The 19,714-nt window shown below is 38.6% G+C and overlaps 2 protein-coding genes across 10 annotated transcripts in view; one reads left to right on the top strand and one right to left on the bottom strand.

Annotated features, from left to right (window-relative positions):
• Positions 1 to 19,714, bottom strand: part of LOC125771689 (synaptic vesicle membrane protein VAT-1 homolog-like) — a 443,804-nt gene that overhangs the window by 220,879 nt on the left and 203,211 nt on the right. The window lies entirely within an intron of this gene.
• Positions 6,507 to 19,714, top strand: part of LOC125771672 (mucin-5AC) — a 71,825-nt gene continuing 58,617 nt past the window's right edge. Inside the window, exons 1-2 of one of the 7 annotated variants that reach the window (XM_049442544.1) lie at positions 6,507 to 6,639; positions 8,172 to 8,544. The gene's annotated coding sequence lies outside the window, so the exon portion shown is untranslated. The other 6 variants (XM_049442542.1, XM_049442541.1, XM_049442543.1 and 3 more) reach the window with 6 other exon arrangements.

Genomic DNA, 19,714 nt, shown 5'->3' with positions numbered 1-19,714 from the left:
GGCTGTGAATTCGAAAAAAAAATCTCATCTCGTAGGCTTTAAAAAGAAAATCTATAAATATTCCAATCTCCTAAGGCTATAGCCTTAGCTTTTTTGAGAAATTTAGTAAAATATATAAATTGTTGTATTTTAATGCAAATTTGTTTAAATACGTTTCTTTTCACTGAAATAATGCGACAATTGCTAAGCATGTAGTGGCGGGGTCAGTTCATGTAGGCAAAAAAACAGAACAAAACAAAAATCCATCGTTTTTTTTTAGATGATTATTACTGAATCTTACCGGTTATTACTCCTTAATCGATCTTTACTGATTAGAGTAATCGGTCATACAATAGCCAAAATGTTTTTTAAATCACTTTTGAAACATAAGTGTATTGTAGCACTGCATCAAGATTATACTCCCAAATATCGTCTTATAATTTATTGATTTTTCTTCATTTAAAATATATAAACAATAAAATTAAATCATATGCAATTTTAACAAAAAAAATGGGTAATTTCGATTCTAAATTCGTTAACATATACAAATCTAAAACTAAATCTAAATCTTCTTGGATAAATATTGCTGATTGCTCTGAATTATAAAATTTAAAAAAAACGCCTATAGCAGTCTTCCATTATACTCATGGCGATTATCGAAATTGAATACGATCTTTTAGCAGTATATCAATCATCAGCCAGGGCCATGTTCAATAGAAACAATATGCTTTCCTTCCTTTTTGCGTATGTTACAACATACACATCCGTGCCAGCTATGGCTTCATAAAAAGGTTAAAAGATTTATCGTTGTAGTAGAAATTAGACTGGTTTATGAACTTTTTCGGAGAGATCATCCACCTTCACGCTGTGACAAAAGCGATGAAAGTGAAGCGATTTCCGAAGCAACTGTGGCATGATCAACGTCTCAATAACAGCCCCTGCTGTGATTCCTAACGGGGTGGAATAGCATTGAACAGAGGAAAAGTACAGCAAACAGCCGATGAATAATAATGTAGGCAAGGTTTTGTTAGTGGGTTGCCGATTCCGTGCATACACACGCTCACACACGGACACGTACTTTCTTTATTTTTAAAGCAATTTTTTTCGCACCGATCTTCTGCGGAATTGGAACCAGGCCTGCGGAATTTCTTCCAAAAGCAAGGTCAGCCCACCATCATGCTCACTGATTGAAGCACTGCGTTCTGGTTTCGATTTACATTTTGGTGGAGTTCTCGCATGTAAACCGAGTCATCCGAGTTTGCTGGTGTACCACCGCTGGTGAACTTTCTCAATAAAAAAGACAGGGAAATTTTCAACGAGATACAGGCAAAAGCGATGGTGAGATGTTAATGTTAGTGACTTAAATGATGGTTTAAGAAGCGAATTGATTGACACAAAATTCATCCTTAGTTTAAAGGGAACAATATATCAACAAGATGATCCTATAAATTCAAATGTTAAGAAAATTAACTTTAACAACATTTCCTCTACACTGTGACATATTTTAATTGTTATGCAATCAAGCATTAACGCCCCCGGCGGGAGAGATAACGATAAGAGAATATATCACTTAACCATAAATTTCACGATCATCAAAATGCTTTCAACAATCGATTTTATAATGGGCAAGCGTGCGATAACAGGAAATGGTTAGATAAAACAGATAGATTTGAAATAATCGATCGCTCAAAACCGGTCAGACGTCAATCAAACTGCGCGTTCGAGTTTTTTTTCTGTTTTGCAAAAAGAATGAGAAAAACTAAAGACTGAAAGAAAGAGTTCGCATTTGGTATCGATAATCAAACGTTGGAAAGCAGGATATCGATAGAAGGTATGGCCAAATTTTGCCCACGGTCTGACCAAATTTCGGACCCAATCTCCTACAGTTGCTGCTGAGCTGCTGCAATCAGCCTTAATTGCTACACCGTTCGCCTTGCGGTTTATCAGATGCCAAATGCATTGAGAAGCTCTTTCAATAAAAACGGGGATCGTGATGCTGTTCCTAAAAAGAGTGGAAAAAAAATCGTTTGTTCCACTCTCTTTCTGTCAAATCAGGCAAATATCTTAAGAAACAAGGGCGATCATAAGAAAAAAATGGTGTGAATCCATTTCAAGTGAAAGTTTTCACTTCTGTCGTTTGCATTTATGTTTCTTTCTATGATCAATGCATGGGTAGATAGTCTTTGTTGTTTTGTCACCAATGGAATTGACTTCATTTTAAGCCATATATGTTACATGAAAAATGCTCTGGAGAATTTGAATCCATTGTAATTTAAAAAGGTAAAAGTCTAAAGTGCATAGAGATCGTTGGTTCTAGTCTCTGTACTGCCTGGCAAATGTTCTAAGTGATATACATTTTCATCCACAGAATGTATATTGTTGTCGAAGATCAGCTCCTGTGTTGTAGCGCATGATCGAGATCTTACTGAATACACAGAGTAGTTTGGTTTCTTTGAATAGACTATCGAAGAACCTTTTTCCTGGAAGTAGTTCAGCAAAAAACTCAAACTCCACGAGAAGTTAGTTTACGAAGAAGCCTGTCATCTGAATTGACTTCGCCCATATTACAGACAATGTCCATCGTTGTTCGTTGCCAGTATCTTAATGATCCTTTCGCATTGTTTCTTTCTCATAATTGATCGGAATTTGAGATGACCAATGCAGTTGGGTTCAGCAATTTCTCGAATACTAACCATCAGCAGATACTAACTTAATGTGCCGAACAAATGTCCTATCAAAGTCACTCCAACATAGTGCCCTCAGACGAACAAGTTCTCAGAATTATCACAAATGATGGTTTGACCTGAAGCTGGAATGTATTTGCTTCAAGCTTTATTATCCATCGAAATTATTGAAATTATGCCTATAATCCGCTATAAGGCACGAAATATCCAGTACATGAGTGCGTCCAAAGGACCTGAGATTCATCACCGTACTTGGCGTAAGCGATCAAATACTATAACCGGTAAGAAACAAACAAAACTCATAGATTTTCAGAATATGAGAATTCAGAATGTGACATTTAACATAAATTTAAATTTAACATTACTGATGAGGTTCTTACAGTACTGCGTACAATAAGGATTCATTTCCAACACATTTAAACGTAACCATGCTGCTCATGTTTCTGTTTAATCAGATTGTTAACCAATTTTGACAATGACGTATTTTAATGGTTTTAGTTAGCTCTATTGAAAAATTGTCTCTTCCAGAACATCTGTATCAGGTTAAAACTCTTACAGTGATTAAGTGTTTGAAATGTCGCAAATCGCGAAGTGACGCAAATCGTGAAGTGACGCAAATCGAAATTTCCGTTGTTTGTTATTCGTGTAATTTATTGTATGCTCAACTTAGCTAACAAACAACATATCTGAAATTGGACTAGTTTCTGGAAAAAGTTCTTATAAAACCTCCTCAATTATCGACATGTTTTCAAGTTGAGCTTCAGCTACAAACCAAACAGTATCAACTGCCCAAGAAGCCCTGGTTTGCCGAAGAAGCCCAATCCTCTAACGATGAATTTGGACTGAATCAGAAGGAAGCTAACATGGTGGTGACGGCGAATGCTCGATTTTTCAAACCCTTAACGTTTATAAAACTTTTCATAAGACCTCTCTCTTTCTCTTTATCCGTAGGTATTCAGATTTGGACCATGTTTCATGGGCTGTAGCGATTGTTCCAACTTCGCTCTTATAACAACCACTAATAAAGTATTGGTAAGCAAGTTTGTTAAACTGCCACCTAAACAATTCATAAGGTTGGTTCATTTGGTTCTAGTTACATCATTGTTTGCAAACGTGTGTTGTTTGTTCTGCTGCAAAATGTTTTGAAAAGTTCTCTTCCAACTGAGTAAACTCCCAGATATTTCCGCATTCGATTTCTTCCCATGGTCCTATAAAGACGGGAACATTTTGAACAACAACTTCAGTTACAGAATCCAACTTCACGATCAACAATATGAAGTTTTCACTGCTTTACGTCCTGTTTGCCTTTTTGGCAGTGATCCGATTATCAAGTGGATTTGACCTCAGAAGACTTATCGAAACGTTTATTCGAAACAACCCTGGATTTCTTAAACCAATAGAAACAACTACCCAGCGTTCGGTCTATCCACCACCAATCATGGGATAATAAAAGTGGCGCTTTTTAAATTTGGCGTTCTATTTTTGTATTTGACAATTGTTTTTCCTAATAAATTAAAAAAAATATCAGATGAGGCATTTTAGATCCAAACTTTAAAACCCATTCATTATTTTCAGTGATCGTGTAAAAGCAGATTTCCGTATAACATCAGAACTATAGTTTAAATAATAAATTTCTCAAATTTGAAAAGTTTGCCTTTCCACGTTTCTTGCCACTTTGTTGAATTCCTGCGAAATTGGACTAAATTCATCAGTAGAAATTTTGTCTTGTTCAATAGCTTGAGCAGCAGTGAACAACACCAGGAAGGCGACTACCTAGTACGAATAATTTTTAAAAAAAAAAATATTGTTTCATTTGCAACTGAAACCTTCAAACCTTCATAGTAACAGGCGAAAAATAATCAGTATTTAAAAATGCGTCTCCCGAAGTAGGGAAACTGCTCCAGGAACTATATGTTGACACAGATGTTCTAGAAGTGATAATATACAGCAATTTTTGAGACATATATGGTCTCTTCACTCAATATTTCTGTTGCGATCAACGTGTCAGGAACTATGCGGAACAATAACAATGGCAGTGATGAATCGCAAGCACAAAGAAGATGCTCTGAAATGGGACATTGGAAAAACAGCTATCATACAATAACGAGTTTTTATATTATACGATAATCTCACTACTATGCAACAAATGGGATTTGTACATATTCCAGTACGTTAGTCATATCTTAAGTGAAAGTAATGACATAGATGCGTAAGTTTAAATAACTAATATAATATTTGGAAGTCCAAAGAATATTTTAATGGTTGAGGATTATGAGTGTTTCAGAAAATTATTCCTACATTGTTCAATTAAGAAATAAATGTTGCGTCAAGCAACAAAGATTGCGTCCAGCAATCAAGTGAATTCTGCTTTTCTCCTGTTTTGTGGAAAAATCCTTTTTTCCTGGCGTAGCATTCATTCTTTCTTTCGGACGGTCTTTTATCAGCCGAAATTCCTCAATCCGAAGATAACAAGCAGCAAGCGCTTTCTTGCGGGAACGCGCCATATCGCCAAGCTATTTGGTTAAACCAATGCTTGCAACAAGTGGGTCTTCGAGATTGAGAAAAAATATTGATATGAGCTTCCGAAATCGTAGAAAATGTTAGGTAACTTAATATATTTCTATATTTTTTGATAAAATTGGTCAGATAGTGTCAACAAAAAATTGGTATTTGTTATACTTTTTTTCTAAATAAAATCCAATTTATGTCTACGTTGTTAAACAGAGGAAACTATAACAACGTTTTTTACATTGTGTATACTAATATTGCATTTTGAAATTTAACAAGATTATTGTCAGGCTTTCAAAACAAGGCGCCATGCGGTAATAAATTTGACGCCACTGACTATTGTAACGCATATAACGGTGTAACGCCGAATTGAGATGAATCAAGAAAGTTCGTGTATTGCTTCTATAATCAAGTAAAAGTATTTAAAAATTACGAGTTAATTTTTTTACATCATTTTACATGTTTTCTTAAATTTGAAGCATGATTTTTTTATTTTCAGGAAAAAAGAAAAGCAAGATCTCTTGCAAAACCCAAATTTCATTCATTCTAACTTTAAAAAAATATGTTGTACAAATATTAGAACGATAAAAAAGTGTGTAAATTTGAAACTGAAAGATTGTGTACACATTACATAGTTAATCCGATTGGTTTTTTTCTTCTTTTTCTTCTTGTTGTTTACTAAGTAGTCGGAAAGTCAGCCCTTGCTACCAGGAAACGCTGTCCGGATGAGATTGGAAACCCGGTTCTGTCGTGTGGTACCGGCGCCGTTTATCATGTCACCGTTATATTATCGCTGAAAATCATGTTTCTGAATAATATGTTTCAAACCTTTGTACTAAGCACCTAACATGCTTATTAATTATGTTTTCTATTCATCAAAATAAACATGGTTGGTGTTATCTACTTATGGAAGTGTACATTTTTTTGAATGTTTTTAGAAGGTGTATTGATGAAAGAATATTTGTGTTGTTTGTGGTGAAACATCTGATTTACAGTAGAATATGATTGTTTTCTTATTCGTACACCTTTAACGCAATGATTACTTTATAGTCTCGCCTAGCCCAGGTTATCAGATGCAATGTTCGTATTTTTCTAAATATTAACCAAAATAAAGTACTTTAAGAAAACAATACATGCCCACCTAAAATTGCTTAACTATGAAAACATGTCTTGAATTCAGTTTCATATTTACTCACTCATCAGCTTTGTTAATACAGCTGGCAGCGTAGGCTTCAAATGGATCCAGTGTTTTTTTTTCCTTTCCTTGTTTTTTTTTTCTTGCAGTGTTTTTTTTTCCTGGGTTCGTCGTCTACCACCCGATCTGCGATCGCGCTTCATTCGGGTTTTGAAAGTCAAAGCAACCGCACGGTCGATCATGTAGCGGCGTGGCTGAGTTTTGAACATAGAAAAAAAAGCATTCAAACGCGTAAATAAACAAACAAACGACAGTCCGGTGGCCTCCCCGCGTGTATGTTAAGGTCGAGGGACCTTTTGGAATTACCCAGCGTATGTAGTGTTTAGTGTGAGTGCGAATGTGTTTAAACAAAAAATCGCATTCCAAACAATCGTTTAGATATGTGTTTTAGTGTTTAGCTGTGAAAAATCAAACCTAATATAGTAAGATTAAGTGAAGTTTTCTAATTTTACCCGATTAACCGATGGCCATTTTGAAAGTGTTTCGAAGCGCGAGTGTAGAGAGTCGTTGCATGGATCATTAATTTAGAAATTTTACTAACCCATGACCGTGAATATTTGTGGTCCAAGTGATCTCCAGTGAGTTCGACTAGTTGATAGTGTTTCGCGACTATGCTCGTGTCTCGTAATTCTGTCAAAACTCCTGGTACATCAAAGTACAGGAGCACGCTTCCAAAAAGATGACACATTACGCCATGGATGGATCGTTCGATCGTCGGACCCAATTTAACCAGCACAAGGGTGTGTTTCTTCGCGTGTGACCATCCGCTGCTCATCAGCGGCCATGTCCGTGCCGTGGTCATCTTTCATGCGATGCTCAACACACCTTACCGTCACACTCACTGCCTGAGGTCGCCTCTTCCGGCGCTGATCGCGTAACCAAGCGCACGGGGCTTTGTTTTTAGTAGCGTTACGTTTTGTGGTGCTGTTTCTTCAGATCTCGCGCCAAACTGGTTTTCGGTAGTTTTGTCGCTCCGGTTGAGAAGATGGTGTTTCTTAAGAAGAAACGTTTTTCTTCACCTTTTTAGTGAGAGTTTGTTTTTTTTGGCGATGATGTTTTAGGTGGATTCCTTCATGTTTTTGTGACCGGTGATCGTGCCAAGTGTCGGTGTTTTTTTCTTCTTATCTTCCTTCTTGATAAAATGACGACTACAACCTGATGTGGATGAGGAATTTTTAAGATGTTTTGGATTAGAGCATTATCAAACCCATCGTTCCAATCGGTGCTGCGTAGTAGTATCTTGTTTTGTTTTGCGAATACATTTCGACGTATAAGGATTTGTTTATCTTGCTTTAAAAAATGCAACCCCTAACACGGATGTTTGGTGATACGTAGATAAAAGTAGTGAAATCTTGTGCCATGAATGGAGTGGAATGAATAGAAAAAACATACTTCAACAAAATGAAGGGCATGTTGAGTGTTGGTGTGCGCCTATTAGTTACTTCAATTTCCACATAGATGCACACATGTACAGAAAGTGACAACAAACGGGCAGACGCCCGGTGTCTAAAAACCCCTTACAGTGAAAGTGAAAATTAACAAACCCCTTATCTGGTGGTTTCCATCCAATGCATCTCAAATCCGTTTGCTTAGCCAAATCTGCGAAACGGCCCTCGCACGAAGGGAAATGGAATGATTATTCAGAGTGAAATTTTCTTCACCCATACCATGGTAAAAGCTGTGCTTACACGGTGATAATTGTGTGGTGAATTATGCATCTCGATTGTACACTGGTGCGTTTGATGATGTGAAATGTTTGTTCAAATAATAAGTTTTATTTTGGGTTTATTTTGTTTTCACTTTAGTGATTTAACGTGCTGGAGAACGGTGAAGTAACAAAGTGCAGAAAGGAAATAAGAAATCGGTTGGGCAACAGTGATAACGTGGTGATATGTTGTGCTATTAAAAAAAAATAATATAAAAACAAGTGATTTAAAAGAAAATTATGTTTCAAACCTGCCCATAATGGACGCAGCACAGTAGCGATAATTGCAACGAAGAAAAAAGGTGAAATTCCCTTTGTAGAAAACCACACCGCAGCATATTCAAACCGTAACAACAATCGTCGCAGTCGGAAAACTACAAAGAAACTCGGTGGAAAGTGTTTGATTGATTTCAACGGAAGGAAAACAACCACTTGTGTGTTTGTGGTTAAAAATCTACGTAGTATTGATGCTGGTAGGTAGAAAAATTACAATTACAGTAAAGTTTACAGTAAATTACAAAACTAATGTCGTGCTTTTTAAAAAAATTAAGTAAGCAAAATTCGTATTAATTAAAAAAAAACAAAAAAAAATAATTTAATTTTTGAAATAAATTTGTTTACAATTTTTCTATACGTGCCAATTAATGATCCATTTCACTAAATTTTTGTTAATAATTCTTAATACATTTTTGAAAATTGGTGCTCTAAAAGCATAATTCGAGACAAACATGAATGATCACAACAATTCCGATTCAGTTGAATCACACAAATGGATTGTCACGAAGAAGATAAAAAAAAAATTTTACAACACTTTTGCTTCCTGAGTGTTAAACATTGAAAGTCTTTTCGATGCAGCTTTACTAAAGCTTTCATGCAGCTTTATTAAAGGTATGAATTTCCATTCTCGCATTCAAACGGGAAATTCCCTTTTTTATCGTTTAATGAACACTTCCCGCTAGCTTGCAACTCCTAAACTAGATTAATTACACACGAATGCAATGGAAAACCGCAAAACCGTGTTCTAAAAACGTCAAAAGAAGCCATTTATCATTGCGGTCTGTGTGTTGCAAAACACCACCGCCATGCACCGGATGCACCGCCCTTCCGTTGCACGTGGACTGGAAACGCGCACCACATTCTAGACACGTGAGATCGCGTTTGATTTCGTGTGCGATAATTTCTGTGTGTTAACAGTTTAATGCTGATAGAAACGGGGCAAACTAGACGCGAACGCCTCCCTGCACACGCCCAACAATCACGATCACAACATTTCGATTGTTTTTGTACGTTGGAAAAAACATTCACGTGCACATAAACACACAGTGATTGAACTGTGTGTGGACCAACTTTGTGGTTTCACCTCATATGGAATGTTTTGTGGAATCTGGCCGGCGAGGTCACACTCGAAATCGAAATTTGCCCTCGGGTTGCGCACCGAAGGGACCTGTCGCGGGTTTTCCTCTCTCGGTGCATTTTGGAAAAAGGATCTAGATTTGGTCCGAAATGGGATCTCGTATGTAATTATTTAATAGTGCCGTGTGTTAATGATGGCGGCAAATGATTTGGTTTGGGTGGAATTAATAATTAACGAACAGTCGAGTCAACTCGTGTGTGCCGCAGGCGACGAACCTCACACAACAGTATCTGCTATTAAATATTGTATCGATCCAAAGAGAGACTAAGAAACCACTTTTCTAATCTAGTTCGAGAAGATGAATGTGTAGATTGGAGTGTTGTTTATTATAAAACAGAAACGATGGTGATAGTTGCTAATCACATGCTTAGAAATTAATATTATCGCTCTCTAGTTATGGCTTAATGACCTCTAAGGTCTTGCTTTGCATTCGCCAGTTATTAAACAGTTGGTTCTTCGATAGCTTTGACACGAACATTTTCCGATGACTGTGACAACGAACATGAGTCATTACAAAATCGTATAATGAGGCTTTTGCTAGATATCCTTTAATGGCGGTTAACCAAAGGATACTGTACTAAACTATGACCTTCATGCTCAAGCTATAAAAAGGAAGGTTGCCAGGGAATTTTGGGAAAGAATGCGTGCGTGGTTCAGACGTTCATCGGTTCACCTGATTTCCCAGAAACTCTCTACTCCTTAAGGGGATCAAAATTTACAACAAGATATAAAGTGAAATTAAAGAAGATAAATTGTCGCATAAGTAATATTAAAAATATATAATAATGAGACAACTTAGTTTGACACACAAAAGTCAACATTCAAGGGATACCTAAGGATTCTATAGTTTTCTTTGCATTCTAACAAGGTCACTGCGCTATTCATCCTTGAATGTTGTAAGATGTTGGCCTCTTACAACTCTTCTCTCCCAATCAGCTTCTCCTACTCCGGAAGTTAGTACCTTACACCATGTTGGTGTCTGAAGTACAGGCCATATACAAGGAACAATGTGTCCCGAAGGCTGATAGACCATTACTCTATCAATGGTACCCTGCAGACCACTTTAACGGACACTAACATAGGGAACTGCGCTAAGGAATTCGTAGGGTACTGTGAAACGTTCCTTGATTCCACCACTTATCGCCCATATCGAGTTTAAATATCTTAAAGATAATTTCGTCTTTCTCAAATCTATATTGGAGTAGTGTGACATTAACAGCTTCTGAACATTTCATATCAATCCAAAGGTTCTTCGGTGTTTTGATTTCACCATTGACCGACAAAAATAAATAAATTTTAAGTTTCAAAATGATGATTATTTGAAATAAAGCTCGTTGATAGAAGTTATTTCTCTTTAGGCAAAAACACATTAAAAGAGGTACAGATCTAGCTAAATAGATGTAAAGGAACACATAAATTCTTTTGGTGCCAATCGAAACTGAAGCCTTTATCAAATCTGACACTTTAATTTATTTGATAAAACAGCTTCAATATACTTTACCAGTTACAAATACTGTACGACTGCTTGGAATAAAAAATGAAAAACCATTAAATTAGATCCACTTACGCTAAGAATGTGCAACCATTAGATAATCCTTCATTTCTCTTGCTTCTGTTAAATATTTATCATCCTACAAAGTCATCCACTTACACAAACAGTCAACACAAACACGCTTCACACATGGACACCTTCAACAATTTCCACAAAAAAATGCAACCTGTCCCGTTGGAATTAGGCACAACTTAATCGGAGTATAAAATTTATCACCTCGTTGAAGTTTCCCGGTTTCCCAGGTTTTCTGCACATTCGAATGATGATTAGGTATCACTGTTAGATCGCTTTAAGCTCGCGCTTCAAATTAACATTCCCGTCCCCGCTTGTTACACCCGCAGCGCATGTGAGTTTTCTTACCTAACGGAAGTGTTGTGATTACGTGGTGCTGCCTTTCTGGTTTATGACCATCGGATAGGCTAGTTTGTACTGGGATGGGTGGCATAGAATTAAACCCATCGTTTGTTGCAATAGTTCTCCAACCAACCACAACCACGTTAACGTTGAGTTTATAGGCTTCTGTTTCAAGAGATTAATTCATCAACCACTGTACTTACTAAGAGCACAAAAAAATGATGCATTTGAAACGCTAAATAAGCGATTAATTCACTCGCTCGTACTTATCTTTATCACCTTCACGGTGATTCCGTCCGAAACTTTTCAGTGTCCTCGAAATCGTAACAGCGAAGCCACACGAAAAAAATCCTCCACCTCCTACTTCTAAGCAAGCGCCACCATTAACGCACCGAGTAACGCTTAACAGTCTAACGCTTTTCGTCTTACTTTTTGTTGGTGACCTTCCTGACGTGCGTTGCGTGTCAGTTGGTTTGCGCCGGCACGATGTCTTGGGGTGGAAAACTCCACCACAACACCAACCAAGTTGGAGAATTCATAAATCACTAAGTACAATCGAGCTGGCCGGTGGAAACCATCTTCGCCTGGGTTGGGATCTTGATGCTGCCTCACAATCTCATGATTAAAACATCAGCTCGGTTTGACCCTCGCAATTCTAAGCGCATACAATTGCACCACCCAAAACTAATGAAACCCGTTGGCAGGGGGTGAGGGGGGAAGGAGGGGTTGGATAAATTTTCCTTCACAGTATCATATGCTGTAGGGCAGGGTAAGAGGGCGTATTTTAGATGGACAGACACTTTTCTACCGCTGGTTTCAACCGGTGACTGCAACGCCATTCAAACGACGAACCTCCCAATGGCAATAACGTATTGAAGGGTTGCGTCCTTCCATGTAACTATTTCTACTTCAGTAAGCCACTCGGAATACAATGGTCAATCGGTGTGTGTGTGTGTGTGTAGCTTTCCTACTCCCCCAACAGTATGCAGTTGAGAGTTTGAAGAATGGAACGGCGTTAGCACGACACGCACGCATCTTATCCGGCAGTTCCCCGCTACACAGATGTGAGAGAATGTGAACTCCGAAGTGTTCGTTCCATTCCATCTGAAATGTGCACATAAATCGTGCCCACGTGTAGCTTTTGTTCTTCCATCTTCTAGCCGCTCTAAACCAGTCTAAAACGCCCGCGTAAAAACAGATAACAGATTCGGTTAAAGGAGCTAAACACCAAATCGGAACTGAACGGTTCATACGTTCTTGTGACAAAAGCGTCTATTTCAGGGCTGGCCGTAACGAAGGTCAACAGTTGCCGCACTGCTTCCGAGACAGACAGAGAACGTAGATAGTAAACAGACAACGAACTGCATATGCTTTACACAATGCAAAACGTTGACCATCGTACCGTGGAATGCATTTTCGCACTTGTCAGCAGTGTTTGTCTCGTGCTTCGTGCGTTTGTCTGGGGGTTAAGAATCAGCATAAGTCCCCTTCTGGGTTTGTTTTGCAACCACTCGGTACTGTTGATGGTGGACGAACGCGAAGGAGCGTGATGATTGTACGTGCTGCTTGGCCGTGAAGTAATGACACTTTTGTTTTACTTCCTCTCTGTATAACACCTTGTTTCTACTTGTTACAGGAAATTATGACGTGGGTTATGGTTTTACTTTATAAGAATGTTTACACTATGCTAATGGTAAGTTCTTCTGCTTGCTTTTTTTTATTCGTGACGAACGGCCTGACCGTATTGTTACTTCTGCATACTTTAACACAAATGAATTAGTAGCTGTGTGAGTTATTGGATTTAGTATTCAAAATTATTTAATATTAAAAGTATTATTAAAATATTACTATACATATTATTATTTATAATTATCCTATTAAAAGATCCTGCATTTTTGTACACTAATACATAATATGTCAGGTTATGAATTTTCACAATTTTATAAAATTGTGCAAACAATTATGAAAAACTTTTTTTTGGAGTTGACTTTTGGCCTCGATTTCAATTCGACAGTTAAAAATGTAAAAACCCTATCCACGGAAGCAAAATGTCCATCCTTTGGTTCAGTAACCATTTACTGAAGTGAAATATTCTACAGAAATTTTAAAATAAGCTTAAAGTTCATTAAATAATAATGAGAATGTTACCAATTTTCATTAAACGTTCTAATCAGCATAGTAGAAGAACAATCATCCTTGCTCCTTATTATCCTTCATACTCCATACAGTAGCATTCTTTGGATGCATAATTTAAAACCCATTATTGAAACTTTCACAGAACACAAAACCTTTAAGCTATGTCCAAAACGACAGAAAAAGCAAACATAGTAAGAAAATAAATATTTTTTTTAAAGCAGCAATTCTTCCACTTAAGCTATAAAGCGTTACATTGCGTTACGTCCATTGGTAAGCTGATAAGGGGTGCAAGACGAGGAATTGGAGCTAGACGTTCAAACTGTTCTACCACAAAATTGCAAACGCGCATCCGCAATCAGTGAAGTTATCAGGTCGTCAACTCACCCACTGCAATTACGTCGTTAAACGTGACAATCAACACCGCGAACGGCCGCAACTCGCGACGTTGCGGAACTGCCATTTTTGCAGCAGCACTAATGTGTATGTGTCTGTTTGACGCGGTTCTTTTTCTTCATCGTTCTGCCGAACGTTCAACCGATGGTTGCACGCAATAGAATACGCATATGGGATTGGGTACGTTTGTAGTCAATGTTATCGAGTGCTGCAAGAAGGGAATCACATTGTGTGCGTTCGATTGTGCATGAGAAGCGAAAAAAACGCGCATTGGCCACACAGTTACCGATGGCAGGGACTTACCATTTTACGTGTACGTGACGATGAAGGATAATATCCACAGTCCGGGTACTGACGTGGTGCAAAAGAATAGGTTTGCTTTCACGCGTGCCTAGCCGCGCACGAGCCTTGGCCGGTGTGGTATGTGTTTGAATTATGACCATTTCAGCTCCCACGCGTTGGAAGCGTCTACTTTACGTGACTTGGGTGTGCTTACCGATATTTCGACACATGCAACCGTGCGTTAATTGTAGTGTAAGCATTTTATTTAATAAAATTTTGAGTAATTTATTAAATTTTATTTTATTTAACTACGAAACTAAATTTTTAATATGTCGCATTTTTATAAATAATTATAAATAGTCTACATACATAATACATAGTTTACATAGTATTAATTTTTCCAATATTCATATGAATTGCTTTTTCATATGTTTACAACTAATTTTCAAATTTGGATTTTCTATTATAAATTTAATATTGTTCATTTTTGATACAACGCCACAGCCGCGGTGACAAAAACACGTACAAAAGGTTGAATTAACCTTACTCACGCATACCGAACTAAGCCACGATGATGCCACTGGACATGGATACGCATGAGCAATGTGTTGGGCAGCACGCAACCGACGCCAATACGTCTGGTAAAAATAGTTCAGTCATAGTACTGAGCATGCAGAGCATAAATTGAACCTAAACTATAATATGAAAGAAAAAAAAGGAATTTAGTGAGTTGAATGACATTTTATAAGTACAAATCGTGGTATTTGTTACAGTAATGATGATCAACATGCGATTCGCAATACAGAAGCACTGTAATTGGTGCAATAAAATTTATGTTCAGAGACGTTATACATTCAGGTAATTTAGCTAAAAAAAGGGGATAATTTAGCGTTTTTTTAAAGAGATTTGAATTTTTTAATGGGTTTAATGGAACAGTAAATTTTTTGGAGGGGTTATATCTCCCAAAGAAAGGGAATATATTTAATTTTTTTTTTTTGCTCGGTTAGAACGGCCTGGCCGTATCAAGACTTTTTTTTACCACGTAGCCGGATAGTCAGTCCATGCTACGGGGAGACGGTCCGGATGGGATTTGAACCCGGTCCCTGCCGTGTGGACGGGCGCCGTTTTTCACATGCACCACCGGGCCGCCTCAATATATGTAAATTATTATTATTATTTTTTTTTCAATAACCTATTAAACCACAAAAAATGTATAAAATATTTCAATAAATTAGAATTAATGGACTGTGTTTGAAAAAAAATTAACATACCATCTAACAGGATCAGGATTCAGTTAGAATATATTCAATCGACACCATTCTGTGATACGGATCTGCACACCATAAACCTGCAGCTCGTTCTGACTGCTAATTGATTAAAATGTCTATTCCAGCCATAAATCTTTCCCCATTTTTTTACCCTGCTAAGGCACATCACACTCATCTAGCACACAACACCATAAATTAATCACTTTCGATGCATCTGCAGCCCGTTCGAAACGATCAGCAAAGCCTAGAGGTATGATGATCAGGCCGTGTGAAGAATGTAAAGTTTGCGATTGCGCAAAAAAGATCTCTAACCGTGCGCTGACCACGCTGGTAGAGGGTCACCAGTTTTCCGAGCACCCCGGCCAAAGGCTTGCTTCAACAACGCTTCATTGCAGTGGACGGGGCCGGCTGCAAATTATTGCTCTTATTTCGAGAAGGTCTCGTCTTTGGCACCTAGCGCACATACACAGAAAACGGGGAGCTGTTGAGCGTTATTCACCGATCACCGAGAATGTCCGAAGAACCATTAAAGTGAATTATACGCTTCAAGTGCTTCACAGCGTGAGTGCGTATGTGTTTTTTTTTGTTTTTTTGCTTCATTTTCATTCACTCGCTCGCTTTCGTTAGGATTGCTATGGAGCGTGTGTATAAGGGCCAGTGAAGGACCGATCGATTAAACGGCATCTCAGCTGCAGTGGAGGGAAAACAGTTGTGCTCAGCCAAACAAGATCACCGTTCCGCGTGGTGTGATCATCTTTCTCATGATCGTCCCTCCGAGGCGGATGATCTTAAAGAACGCCGTTTCGATGTACGCAATATCGTCCACTTTCGGTGCCGGAGGACGGCATTGATTCGTTGAAGGTAGCATTGCTACACCGCCGAAGGACAGTGCTGTCCACGCGTCGAAGGTATAAGGGTAATTGAATGTTCAAAGTAAGAGCAAACAGAAACTCCATTCTCCGTGCGGGAGATTATTAGTGTGGATTGTGACATGAGATAGGGTATAAGCTTTCAACGGCTTAAGATGATGGTTGGTTGTAAAGGAGATACACTGTTGGTGTATAAAATCAGTCCTAAAAATCTCTTACTTTGGTTGCTTTTTCGTATCGTATTCAAAACGATCTTCCACTGGTAGAAATTAAGCGCAACGGTACAACTCCGCACGGAACCATCTGTATAACGATCGCTCCTTTGTGAAGCATTAAAATTTAATCATCACCAATGTAGATCAAAGACGTTGGGATGGTTAATGTACCATCACAATACGGAGACGACTCGGTGTACGGCTCACTGACTAGCCACCTGTTTTCGCAGCCAAACCATCCTCTCCGAAGATCGGGTAAATAGAGCCGAAAAAGGGAAAAATACCAACGCCCCCACTATCTCCTTCAAACCCATCTTCCACCATTCACTCACCCCCACGAAACCAAACGGTGCAGTACACTTCAAGTCTCACTACCAATTTCTCCTGCACGAACACGATCGAGGAGAAAGTACGAAACCCCGAACCGCGGCAGCACCGAAAGAAAACGCCCGTGGAAAAGCATCGCCGGTCCGCAGATTTAACGCTATGCTTCCATAAATGCAATTGAAAGCTGTACCGAAAGCTGCGTGTTTGTGTTTTTTTTTGCCAGTTTTGCTGTTGACAACGCGACACAGGGGCACACAGCTGAGTGGAAAAGCGGAAATTATCAAGCCGTTCAAGCTTCGGCTTGTTGCTTCAAAAGACTGCATGACTGTTACCAAAAGCGACGAACCCGACCAACGTCGCGTAACGTATTTTTTTTTGTTAGTTTTTTGGCAAAAATAATGCAAACAAAAAAAAAGAAACTTAACGACAGTGTTAGGAACCGGCATTCAGTGGCTGCTGGCTCGTTGCATAACGATTGACTCATCTGTTCGATCATGAAAGACAATGTCCTGCTTCTGATTAAATGGCGTTGCAAGAGTGGAATTGTGTTTGAGTTTTTTTCCGTTTCGCAATACTATTCGATGTGTTTTTGGTAGTTTATTTATTTGTAACCAAGTGTAATAAAATGTAAAAAATACATAAGCCACAAACCATCACTAGAAATATGCAACTCGTCTCATCAATAAAAAAATACCTTAGTATCGGTTTGTTAGAAGATTTCTAAAGTAAAATTTAATACATTTTTTAACAAGATATTGTTTTACTTCTTTATTAGGTTTCTTCAAACATTCTCTTATTTCTTTACAAATTTATTACTTTGACCTATTTCGTTCATTACCTATTTTGTTGTTAGTTTCAACGTACCAAAAGCCTCCCATTCCTTATATCGTTCAAAATTGGCCGGAAATTGCTGACGGAAGTTCGGCAATGAGTCGTTTGTTTTTGTTTTCGGTTTTCCATCACACATCAAACTTCAAATCAACACATTCAAACCTAACCGTGACGCAACGCATCGTCGTGTGTCGTCTTCGGTACAATCTATTCGATCAATATGAAAAAGAAGTATAAATATTAAACAAAAACTTCGTAGTAAACAGTATTCCAACCACAAGGCTGGGCATACGGAAAAAGGCGAAGAGGGCAGCGTTACGGTTGCCATAACTGGAGCTCATTAGAAGTCGATCATAAATATGTAGACAATCGAGTGGATGTTGTCGTTTTTTTATTTCTATTGCTTCGGTACAATATTTCGTGTGTGAGTGTGTGTGTGTGTGTGTGTGGAACGGGTGCCATTTTTGTGAAAGTTGTTACGACACGCGATGCGCGTTTGATGTGACTTGTTTTGGCTTTTTTTTTGGTTTGTTTCACTTTTCAAACCCACTTGCTTGAGACACTGTCCTATAAACGGAATAAATTAGTTCCATTAATCGATACACCTCTCACTGTGTTCTGTGAGGCGAGGTGTGGATACTCTCGAGAAACAGAAGCAATCATTCTATTAGCTTTAGGCTTTTGGGTGTGGTTGATCTGTGTCAAGTCTTGCGACACACACAGAACGGCATTCTTTCAGCACATTCATCAACCTGCCAACCTTTCTCGAAGGAAGTGGAAAGGGAAGTGTTTGTTCTGGTGGTTACTAGAAAAAAAAATAAGTCAGTGACGCATTTGCTGTTTGCATTCTCACAAACAGAACAACTTTGTTATCGTGTTTGTAATATGACATTAGTACAACTATCCAAAGTAACAAGTAACAACCATTTTTTGTGTGTTCGCTGGAACCCTTCCATTGAAGTTTCCACGCGCTACTCTCCCTTCCAAAGCTTTATACTCGAATGGCCGAATTCCTCGGCTAGTTTCCCGCCCAACTAGCGCGAAACTAATCGTTGCATTTTTGTTGTTGTTTTGCACTATCATACACCTACTTCAAAGCGATCTCCGATGCAATGCAATCACGGTATGCAGCGCCGGTATGCATTTGCTTGCATAACGGCGTGTGTGTGGAGTGTGTTGCAGTGCAGAACTAGCCGTGGCATATTTTACCACCGCCAAATACACCTCGCGACCCCACTGCCCCGAGTAGTTTTCTACAACCCCTTTTCGGTTAATGTTGACCCAATGCGTATGTCGGTGTGCGTATGAAACAGGTGCGTATCATTCATCGTTCCACTCCCTTCTCCTACATTTGTTCCGCACCAAGGCTGGCGAATATTTATGCGTTTTGCACTGGGTAATAACACAACATTGGCGGCAGCAGCAGCACTACCAACAACAAACAGTAACGAACAGGGTAACGCACCACCTTAGACCGTGTCTAACGCAATGACTGATGACCCGATATGCCTGTTTGTTTTAGGGCTAGCGCATTTTACATCACCTCCGTGGCCCTTTTTAAGGTTTCGAACACAGACGTGCGAGCGCGCGCGCAAAAACGTACAAGCCGACCTTCTTTGCCGTGGAAGGAATTGTTTTGCGCACTCGTGTAGCTCGCGTGCCTACAGTGCGCCCTTATTGGTGTTGATATCGTGTTGTCGATTTGATACTTTCGTGTGTGGTCAACTGGCAAGGAGTGAAAGAGGATCGAGGTTGTGCTTGCTAATCCAGCGGAGATGAGAAGACAGAGATGTTTCCTCTCTCTCTAACAATCATTAGGAGATAATCATAAAGATTATTTCGCGGATTCGTTCGGGCCAGCTAATATCACTCATTTGTGTTCCTCTTCCAGTCAATAATTGAAATTTATCATCGATCTTTTGTTTTGCTGTGGATCCGAGATAGAACTCCATTGATTTTTTTCCGTTAAATATGCAATAATAAAATATTGAAAAGTCGTTAA

Source organism: Anopheles funestus, chromosome 3RL (genome assembly GCF_943734845.2).
Source record: "Anopheles funestus chromosome 3RL, idAnoFuneDA-416_04, whole genome shotgun sequence".
Taxonomy (NCBI): Eukaryota; Metazoa; Arthropoda; class Insecta; order Diptera; family Culicidae; genus Anopheles; species Anopheles funestus.
This window is presented reverse-complemented; position numbering and strand designations above follow the sequence as displayed.